The 10,755-nt window shown below is 38.8% G+C and overlaps 1 protein-coding gene across 5 annotated transcripts in view; it reads right to left on the bottom strand.

Annotated features, from left to right (window-relative positions):
* LOC112141573 (sodium channel protein type 4 subunit alpha) overlaps window positions 1-10,755 on the bottom strand; it is a 261,117-nt gene that overhangs the window by 52,702 nt on the left and 197,660 nt on the right. The window lies entirely within an intron of this gene.

Here is a 10,755-nt window from a genome sequence, read left to right as displayed (position 1 = left end):
TGTCATCCTTCTGCTAATGGGAACACAGAAAAAAACAACCAACCATCAGAGGAGTGAAGTCATCCGTCAACAGCAGGTCAGGTTTGAAGCTTATCTTTCAGATGAAGAAAGGCGAAACCACAACGTAACACAAGCTGAAATCTGGAGAGCCGCAAGAAAACGGCAGATACACTTTAAAGTTGAGAGCTTTTGTACTGATTACAGTCAATTCTACACAGTTATTGTAAAATAAACATACTTTTAAATAAATGTTGTACTCTTGAATTGATTACTAAGTGAACCTGCCGCCTGATGCAGACGACTCCATTGTGTTGTTTTATTGAAGCTTTTCTGTGCTAATCCTTTCATTATCAGTGCGTTTGGGAAATATCGAGCCGTTTCTTAGAAATGGTGATTAAATGGGTATTTAAGGTGATTACATTTCCTAAAGATTAAATCATTTGTGTTTCATTTTGTCAGGCTTCACAAATAAAGGTTTGATTAAACATTTTCACACTCAGTCATATTTGAATCTTTCCACGTAAAAGAGGCATTCTGGAAAGATAAAAAACAAAGCAGCACCTTCACTCTATCCATGTTTACTTCACGAGACACATAACCTTTCAGCTGATTGAATAGGTAAACTAACTAATCTAACGCTGATCAACATCCAAGAAAATGTAAAACAAAAATATCAACATTCACATTAGAAAGTGTATCTACTGAAATTAAAACAGGAGGAAAGAAGAGAACAGCATATTTGAATAGAAACTTGATACTTCATACATACTTATTTTTATAGAATAACCATACTATTCCAAAATAGATAAATATCTGTATTTAGGCTTTTCATCTAATTGGGTTAAACAATTATATGTAGTTTCTTGGTGTTCTTTGTTAGTCCCTCACTTTTTGTTTGGTTTTAAGAATTTATTTAGTTTGAAGCCAAACAATTGACCATATTGCAAAAATGTAGAATAATATTTCAAAAATTCTGTTAAAATCATTGATAGTCTATTAGACCTGGACAGACTAACCCCCCCCCCGGGTTCCAATCAGGAAAGTCAAAATCCCATAGACTTCTATAGAGAAATAAAAGCCATAATTTTGAAATTCTATTAGTCAGAATAACCATTCTTGCTCTGGTTCCTCTTTTTAAAATGTTCTTGTTCAACCTATTTTTTTTTCATTATTTATTTTATGTAATTTCTCCATCATAAGTAATTGAAGTTCTAACTTGTCCAATCAGATGCCTCAATAAAAACATGTGGTGCCTGCTGAACCCACCTCTAACATTGAAAACCTTTGATTAACAGAGTCTCCAGAGTCTATCAGTAGAAGGGCTGTTGTTTTCCAATAAGCTCACTCCTGATTGGTGAGAGTGGTTGCCATAGAAATGATGACTCAGACCGACTTGGACCAATCAATGCTTAGAAAGGTCATGACGACATGACGACTGAAGCGACTTTCTTTTGTTGTATCCGGAGGTTGGAGAACTTAACCAAGAGAGTGTAACGTCATTCATAGAAAATTGCTTGCTTCTGGTCCCTACAAAATGAATTCACTTTGTGGTATGGACGTCGCCATGTTGGAGCCAGATGACATCAGTGAGCAGTGATTGGTCCAGTTGTTGTTGCTATGAAAATCACTCTAGCCCGGGGGTCTCAAAGTCAATCACACAAGGGGCCAAATTCCAAAACACACCTCAGGCCGCGGGCCAAACAGGATAAACATTTATTTAACACACTAGAACTAAATTTTTGAAATTTAAAACAGTAACTTTTTATCATAGTTATGAACTAGATATATAGCATTACCTACAATAATGTTAGTGTGAATGATGGAAGCTGAATTTGGCTGCTGAACATGCTAGTGCTGATAGCTGAAGATGCTGAAATTAATAGCTGAAAACGCTAAAGGTGAAATCACTGAAACTGATAGCTGAAGCTGATAGCTGAAGCTGATAGCTGAAGCTGATAGCCAGAGAAAATATTAACTAAAGGCACTAAAGGCAGGTACTTCCTGTTTGTAACACAAAGTGAGGAGTCACTCAGTCCAGTTCTCATACCAGTATACAGTCAACTGGTAAATTAAAATAAAATAAAAAAAGGGTGGAAAATATTAAACAGTATTTATTGTAAACATATTGTTATTTCAATAAAGGAGGTTAGTAATACAGGATAGATGAAACCCAAAGAAACAGAAAATATGTTTTACATTTCGAAAGTCAATTTAATCAAACAGAATTGTTCACAGCCAATTTTTTTTCTACCCTTTTCATTTTAGCAACTGACTAACACCACTTCTTTGAGAAAATTTGTGAACATTATTGGCTTGTTGTGCAATCAAAAACTCACTAAACGGATGAATTTTTCTGTTCTTGACACTTCAGGATTTAAACGCACAGCTACAGCTCAGCTGATTCTACAGTAATAAACGTTGTGATGTGATCTTAAAAAAAGACAGTCTGTTCAGTTTGTTTGACTGTCAGCTTCACTGCCTCTGTTCAGGTTGAGTGAGTCACACCTCATGTTACATAAGGGACAGGAGTTAAGAAACAGAAGAAATCCTCTCTCCATCTGCCAAGAGAACGTCTGTCTGTTCACAGCAGACAGAACTTAGGAAAGGACACTCCCAACACACAAACACCCCCTTTTAAACACACACTTTAATTTAACCCTTTCATTTTTTCAATTGTTGACAAAATCAATGTAATTTCGGTGGATTCTGAGGGAAAAAAGCCGACTCGATGAGCCGCTTTTCTCCTTCAGAATCTACTGAAATTATGTTGATTGTGTTAGCAGTTGAAAAGTTGCAGTATGCTAAAGATTTTGTGTTTAAGTGTTACTGGAGATGCCTCCAAGGGTTAATGGTCCCGAAGTGGAATGTATGGCTCAAGGAATGAGTCAAATGGAGAGAAAAAAGAACAGCAGGGACATGTGTAGCGCTGGTACAAACGATTATTTTAATAGTCGACTAATCAACGATTATTTTTTTAGATTAGTCGACTAATCGGGTCATGCGCAAAATGGGTGTAAAGCACACATCTTAACCATCATTAGCTTTAAATGAACTAAAAACTAGATATATAGCATTAATGGCGATTTTGCTAGTGTAAATGCTGTAAGCTTAATTTGACCACTGAAGATGCTAGTCTTGATATCTAAAAATGCTGAGGTTGATAGCTAAAAACACTGAAGCTGATAGGCAGCTAAAATATTGTTATTTGCCAAATTATCCATAAAATAGAGTTGGCCAAGTTGGCCAAAAGAGATAGCAGGCATCTGAAATATCAGCTAAACTACAAATTAGCCTAAAAAACAAAACAAAAAAAAGAAAAAAGCCTAAATTAGCCAAAATAGCTAGCAGGCAGCTGGGATATTAGCCAAACTTCAAAATAGTCTAAAAAACAAAAAAAGGCTAAAGTACCCAAAATAGCTAGCATGCCGCTAAAATATTAGTTAGACACCAAATTAGCCTAAAACCTGAAAAAAGTTTGAATTAGCCAAAATAGATAACATGCAGCTTAAATATTAGCTAAACTAGAAAATTAGCCTAAAAAAATGGAAAAAATCCTGAATTAGCCAAAATAGCTCGCATGTAGCTTAAATATTAGCTAAAATACAAAATAGCCTAAAAAACAAAAAAGTCAAATTAGCCAGACTAGCTGGCATGCAACTGCAATATTAGCTAACCTCCAAAATCGTCCAAAAAACAAGCAGAATGCCATTATAACTTTCAACTTTACTACACTCCAACTCCATATAATATAAAACTCTTAAATTAGTCAACGACTATTTTAATAGTGGATTAGTTGTCGGTTAGTCGACTAATCGTGGCAGCTCTAGATGTGTGTGCACACAGATGAGCTAAACACCTAAGTCAACAGCCACTCATGAATGCATTCAGGAGCCGGAGCATAACCAGAGTGACAAACAGCAGCCTTGAACACACAACCCCGAAGTAACCGATCTGAACACACACCTCATCTCTGACACAAAACGACAGCCAATGCCCAGCAGACACCGGGACGCTCTCCGCAGCCTTCAGACACAACTTGGTGACACTTGACGACCATAATGAGGGGTTTAAATGTAATTCTGCTTCAAGCTGCTTGTGTGGCGGAGGAAAGGCAGGAAGACTTCTCAAGACTTCCACACAGATTTATGCAAAAATAGCGATTAGATGTGTTTTTTCATGTTTCTGGGCAATTACAATAGGAAAAAGTCTAACTTTATGTTGATCTTTTCATTAACATGTAAAGAAAGAGTCAAGAATCACAGAGTAGTTGAGTAAAGGACAGTCAGATACATTGATTCTTGTTTTTCTCTTATTTCTAAAACTGAACATCAATTTGCTGAACAAAAGGAACATCTAACAGAACAGTCTGTCGTTGTAGATTACCAGACTGAGACTGATAGGTCTGTCAGAAGAAATGCAATGCTACACAGCACTCATTGCTTGTTATGCTTTAACCACGTGTCAAAGCCAAGGCCCGGGGGCCAGATCCGGCCCTCCAGATCATGTTATTTTATTGTTATTAATGGACCTTCACCGTGCTATTCCAGATCCGGACCCCTCATCTCATCACAACGTTCACGATTCCAGTCAGCTGCTGCTCCTCAAACACCCCACGGACAACAGACACTTTCTAGTTCCTTCTACCTTCCGTGTCCTTCCGGGTAACGAGCATCATCTGGGTCTACTTCGCTACATAATCATGACACTCTAGGTACTAAGAAATCCAGAAAATGTAAAGGAGCTGAATGTAAAGATCTCTTTCTACTTCCTGATTTTATTCTTCTCAATAAAAATGACCACATTTTAAACACGACCAAACACCTCCAAATGTAAAAATCAAGTATGTCCTTCTTAGCTAAACAACAGCGTTATTCCAACCAGGTAAAACCCAATAGTACATCAAATACATCTCTATGAAGACGAAGTTATGAAAGCAGAGAACAGGTTTTATGTTCTCCAGAGGGACGCCAAGTCAGTCACCAAGTCCATGGTTTTTATTTTGGTTTGTTCTCAGGTAAGTCCTTCACAGCGATCTGAGGGCACACTTACATTAAATAACATCAGCAGAGACGGCTTTGCTTTCTGAGTTTTTATTGACAAAAGACAGATTACGGTCTTGTTGTTTGAGTTAGTCAGGATAAAAGAAAGCCTCTTGAATCCTTGTTGTCTTAATGTTTTTGATGTGGTCAGATAGAGGGATCAAAAAAGGAGTGTGGGGGGGTACCGTGCAGCAACTGGTCCTGCAGACTGCACCTGAACATCTGTCAGCAACACACCTCAAAGCCCACATTTATGTAAGAGGAAGTCAACCGGCAGCTGGGTGGACAGAGCATGCTGGGTAAAAAGACGACTGAGTTCCTGCACCTGAAGAAAGCACCGATCAGGAGAAATACCGTCTTCATTTGAGTTTCTTCTGCTTAAACTGAACCACACATCTGAGACAGAAAGCCTGGAGCTTTTACTCTCCCTGATCAGAACATTGAGCGGACTCATCCATGTAAGACGACAATCATTTCAGTTCAAGTTCTGGGAGTATCAAAAGAAATGAGCAGAATCTTAGCATTTTTAACATGGACTTCAATGCAGCTGGGTATCCATTTATCTGTGCTCACTTCCTGTCTGAACTCATAAACCTGCTGCACGTGGAACCAGGTGTCTGCCTGTTTGTGACGCTGTCACAATAGACCTCAAGAACTTGATTGAAACATGCTACATGTTAGCCGCATTAGCATATTTACAATACCTGTTCCTAAAAATACACTCAGATTCCTCTAAACCAAACATTACTGTAACTATGCTAAATTCCAACCTTGTTAGTAAGATAAAAAAAACACAGTCCAACATAGCTGGATAGATAGATCTAAACTGTATTAATCCCACTAGAGAAACAGGTGGTGGTAGCCAACACATCCAAAGACAAGCTGCCTAGAGGTGGGCAGCAGCCCTGCAATTCTGCCGATGCTAATTGTCCAGGAAGACCCTTGAGGGAGTAGAGGATATGATGTCAAAGATCCAGCATCTTCAATCTGGGTCGAACGGCAAAGATTAAAGTACAAGCAGACATACATCAACATTAAGCTACATTGATTCACAAAGATGAAAGATCCACACAAACGGAGACCCACACATTAGTCCTCACAGCAGTTGTGCGTCATTGGTACACAACAACAGTTGAATAGAAAATTAAATAATAAAATATTCCAAGACGAGTTATTGACAATTTGGGCTGTCACGATTAGTCAACTAATCGACAACTAAATTACCATTAAAATAACTGATGACAAATTTATTAGTCAATTAGTTGTTACTTTATATTATATGGAGTTAGAGTGTAGTAAAGTTGAAATCTATAATGACATTCTGCTAGATTTTGGGACTATTTTGGCATTTATTTTGGAAGTTAGCTAATAATCCAGCAACACGCTAGCTGTTTTGGCCAGTTTAGGATTTTTTTCAGTTTTCTTTGCGTATTTTGGAGTTTAGATAATATTTCAGATACATGCTACGTGTTTGGGATAACTTGGGCAATTCCTTCAGTTTTTTAGGCTAATTTTGCATTTAGCCAATATTTTAGCTGGGTATCAGGCTCAGCAATTTCAGCTACCAGCTTCAGAGTTTTTAACCATCAATTTCAGCATCTTCTGTGGCCAAATTCATCTTACAGCATTCACACTATCATTATCACAGGTAATACTATATATCTAGTTTGTAGTTAGTTTAAAGCTAATGATGGTTAAGATGTGAGCTTTATATCCAGTTTGCGCATGACCCGATTAGTCGACTAATCAGAATAAATAATCGTTGATTAGTCGACTGTTAAATAATCCATATATTAATTCCAAAAACCCAAGTTATGCTAAAATGTTAAGATGTGAAAACTTCCTGTGTGAGGCCGTTACCACAGCGGTCTGACCTCCGACTGCGTCTGCTGACCACTTGCAGCGGCGGCTTCACGTTTTACTGGATGATAAAAACATACTCAGTGATTTATGATGGCATTAAAGCCCCGGTCAGCCATTTAATCATTACATAACCAAACCAAGGGTCTATTAAACCGGAGAGCCCGAGCGCCTTAACAGCTTCTATTTACAGTGAGCTGTTTGTGTCTGAGAATAAATTGCACGCTGCCGATCTGGAGGAGCAGAAAGGAGAGAACAGAGGCCAGCAGAGACAGATGAATGCTCACGCTGAGGCATTCTCTGCTGCTGGACGGACTGATGAGCGTCACTGTTAGCTCTCGCTGCAATCTTTCATTTTCTACAGAACAAGGTTTTAAACTCGGTTACATAAATCTCGAAAACTCCCAAATTTGACAGAGTCCTCTGATGAGCTCCAAGAACAAACCAAAGCTGCAAACAAACCAGACTGTTTTTATTTTGTGCGGGATTTTTAGCGTTCAATTCTCTCAAAGCTGAGTCATTCTTTGTGTGCCATTGAAACCAAAACTTTAAAATCCTGTAATTTAGACCTAAACTCGTCTGCTTTGACTCCAAACAGCTCATCTAAAACTAAAGTCATAAAAGTGTTCAATAGAGATACAATAACAGAATCCACACTGCAAGTAAACCGCAGTTTAATCTGCTAGACAAAGATGAGGACTGAGCAAAACCAACACCAGAGCTGCTGATTCTGCTTCACTTTAAGGTCTGAAGACCTCTAAGCTAGCAGATGATGGTGAAGGACATGCTATGTTCAAAAGCTGGGGATATTTTATGAGAACAAATTACTTTATTCCAAGAAAAGTGCAAAAATTCTAGTTCCACTTGAGAGTCTGAGCAGCAGCAGTCTTGTTGACCAGCTTTAGGAACCACAGCCTGCCTTAGCACCACTTCTGTGGCGTTCAAACCTCCCCTCAGGAAGGGATAATGCAGGAGCCCAGGCAGAGCCGGCCCAGGGCATAGTTGAGCAAGGCGGCCGCCCAGGGTGCCATCTGCTAAAGGGGGCACCAAATTGCAATATTTTTTTTTTCTTTTTAACAGTTTAACAAACCACTCATTTCGTTTAAAATGTCAAAAAAACATGAATAAATAAACTGAAAAGTTTGACATAATCAATCATTTTGTCTGGTGCTGCGCCCCTTCTTGCCTGATGCAGCCGCTGTTGATACTTGGTAGAGGGTAGGAGGAGGTGCTTCTTTAAAAACTTTAAGGACGAAAAAGCAGCAAAACAAGCTCTCAGGGACAGGCTAAAGGTCAAAAAAGGAAGGAAGAGGAGAAAAAAACGGACTCAAATCATAGGTTTGTTTGTTTTATTTACATTCATTTGCTTGGAAATTCGCCGCCCTTCCCCCCAAAAATAATGTATTTTCGTTGGAAAAGAATAATTTAACTGGCAATGTCGTTTTTTTTTCCTTTACCTCTTTTAAAACCCTTAACAATGGAAATCTTTAAACCTTAAACTCTGGAGATGCCTGTATAAACATCTACCATGCAGAGAAAACGTATCAAATGTTAGTACAGAGGTAAATGCTGCAGCCTACCATTACAAAGGTGGGGGTTCGAGTCCCGGTTAGGGAAAAGTGTTTTTTTTCAGGCGGTTATTATTCAAGTGTGTGTGCGGTGTGGGGGCAAAAATCACGCCTAGGGCGACACATGGCCCACGGCCGGGGCTGAGATCGGGCAAGGTGGTAAAGAAGTAAAACATTTAATTAATAAACTGAAAAATAATGAAAACCAACGAGAAACAAAAATGGTTACTGAACAGAGCAGATGACCTGACAAGGAACAACTGAAAACCAGATATTTAAAGAGACTGAGGGTAATTAACTGGAATGAAGACAGCTGTGAATCACGACAAACCTGAAACTGATGTGACTGAAGGACAATTCAAAACAGAACGTGACAAATACCAAACCAGAGTCCACAATCCTCACTCTTCTAAACATCAGCTTGTGCCTCTCTAAACAGGATCCTAAAAGGGAACCAACTCCATGTTAGAGCTAAGGAAAGAAATGCCTCATTTAGATCATCAAGTCAGCAGTGGGAGGTGTCGTTACCTCGCTAGCAAAACATGAAGACAAGCACCAAACCTTTCTGGTTCCATTTCAACCCCAGGAATCCTGTAAATGTCAGGATCAGATCTACATTCTCAGAAATCCAACATCAGCAAATGCAGCAAAGAACAACATCTTCTGCATTTGTGACTCTGGGAAGAAGGTTAGGATGTTCCTGCACTCCGAGGCTGATGGTGCTGAAGCTGCTCTTTCAGTTCACCTTCTCTGAGACGGCTCCACCTGAACCTGCCTGCTGACTAATCCTTTACACATCTCACCGACTCACTGGAACATTATTTACCCGCCTATCTGGGTCACACACTTGCAAACGCAGTCCGTCTGAAACTATAAAACATCATTTCAAATGTTTTGCTGAGCCAGCGACGAGGCTCGCCAAAAAACCACATCCGAATGATGAATTCACGTGTCATGATATTACATATTTAACAGAAAAGCAGCCATGTCGATTACTCATGGAAACACCACCTGTGCGTGTGACAGTGGCTGAGATTCATTGATGGTCCCAGCAGGTACAGTAATGGTGATGAGTGAACGAGCATCAATGCAGCTGCTGCTGCTCTTGTCAGGCAGCTTCACTAATAAGAGGAAAAGAATTTCATGTTGGACATCATGTTGAGAAACATTCACGTTACAAACGTTTAAGTCGAACAAAACCTGAAATGTGGCTGCCGCTAGTGCTGATAGCTAAAAATGCTGAAACTAAAAGCTGAAAACACTAAAGCTAATAGCTAGCTAAAATATTAGCTAAGTGCTAAATTAACCAAAAGACTGGTCAAATGTATAATTTAGCCAACACAGCTAGCATAAGGCTAAAATATTAGCTAAACTCTGAAATAGCCTAAAAGCTGAGAAAGGCCAAATATAGACAAAACGGCTAGCATGTAGCTGAAATATTAGCTAAATGCTAAATTAACCAAAAAGAAAAACTAGTCAAATGTCTAATTTAGCCAAAACAGCTAGTATAAAGCTAAAATATTAGCTAAACTCCAAATTAGCTAAAAAACAGAAAAAATCCTAAATTAGCCATAACAGCTAGCATGTAGCTGAAATGTTAGCGAGCTCCAAAATAGCCCAGAAATCCTTAGTAACTGCCAAAACATTTGAAAACACTAGTATAAAGAGAACTGAATATTTCAATAGCTGAAAGAGCTTAAGAGCTACAGACGTCCAAAAAAACACGTACAGAAGAAAAAGAATAATATTAAAGAAATAAAGAAAAAGTTAATAACTATTAAACTAATAAATATTCTCTACTCTTCTGTCATAGTTCAGACTGTAGAAGGGTGGAGTAAAAAGTCACGTTCTATGTAGGTCTCGATCAACGTTTTTTAGGGGCCGGGACAAATGTGGAGGCGGGCCTGACCCGGTCTGCGGGCCATAGTTTGGGGACCCCTGCTTTACACCTCTCTGGACGCTTTTCTGTCTCTACTGTGATTACCAGAACTATTACTTCCTCACTGTTGAACAGTCAAGGTGATCTGTCTTGCATAGGACAACTGCCCTCCAGGGGGCGCTTGTACGAACTATGAATATTTTCAAGTTTGTGCTAGTTTGTACAGTATTTGGATATTTTATATCATCTGATTCTTTTTTTATAAAGTTTCAATTGAAAAGCTCTCCTGGGACCAAGTTCTCTGAGTTAGCCTTGAGCATAAACACAGATTTTGACGTGGACTCTGGTTACAACAATCCTTTGACTGGATTTGTCATTGTCTAATAATCCACAGCTGTAGCAGATTCAG

Source organism: Oryzias melastigma, linkage group LG20 (genome assembly GCF_002922805.2).
Source record: "Oryzias melastigma strain HK-1 linkage group LG20, ASM292280v2, whole genome shotgun sequence".
Lineage (NCBI taxonomy): Eukaryota > Metazoa > Chordata > Actinopteri > Beloniformes > Adrianichthyidae > Oryzias > Oryzias melastigma.
Note: the sequence above shows the minus strand (reverse complement) of the source record. Positions and strands in the feature narration are given on the sequence as shown.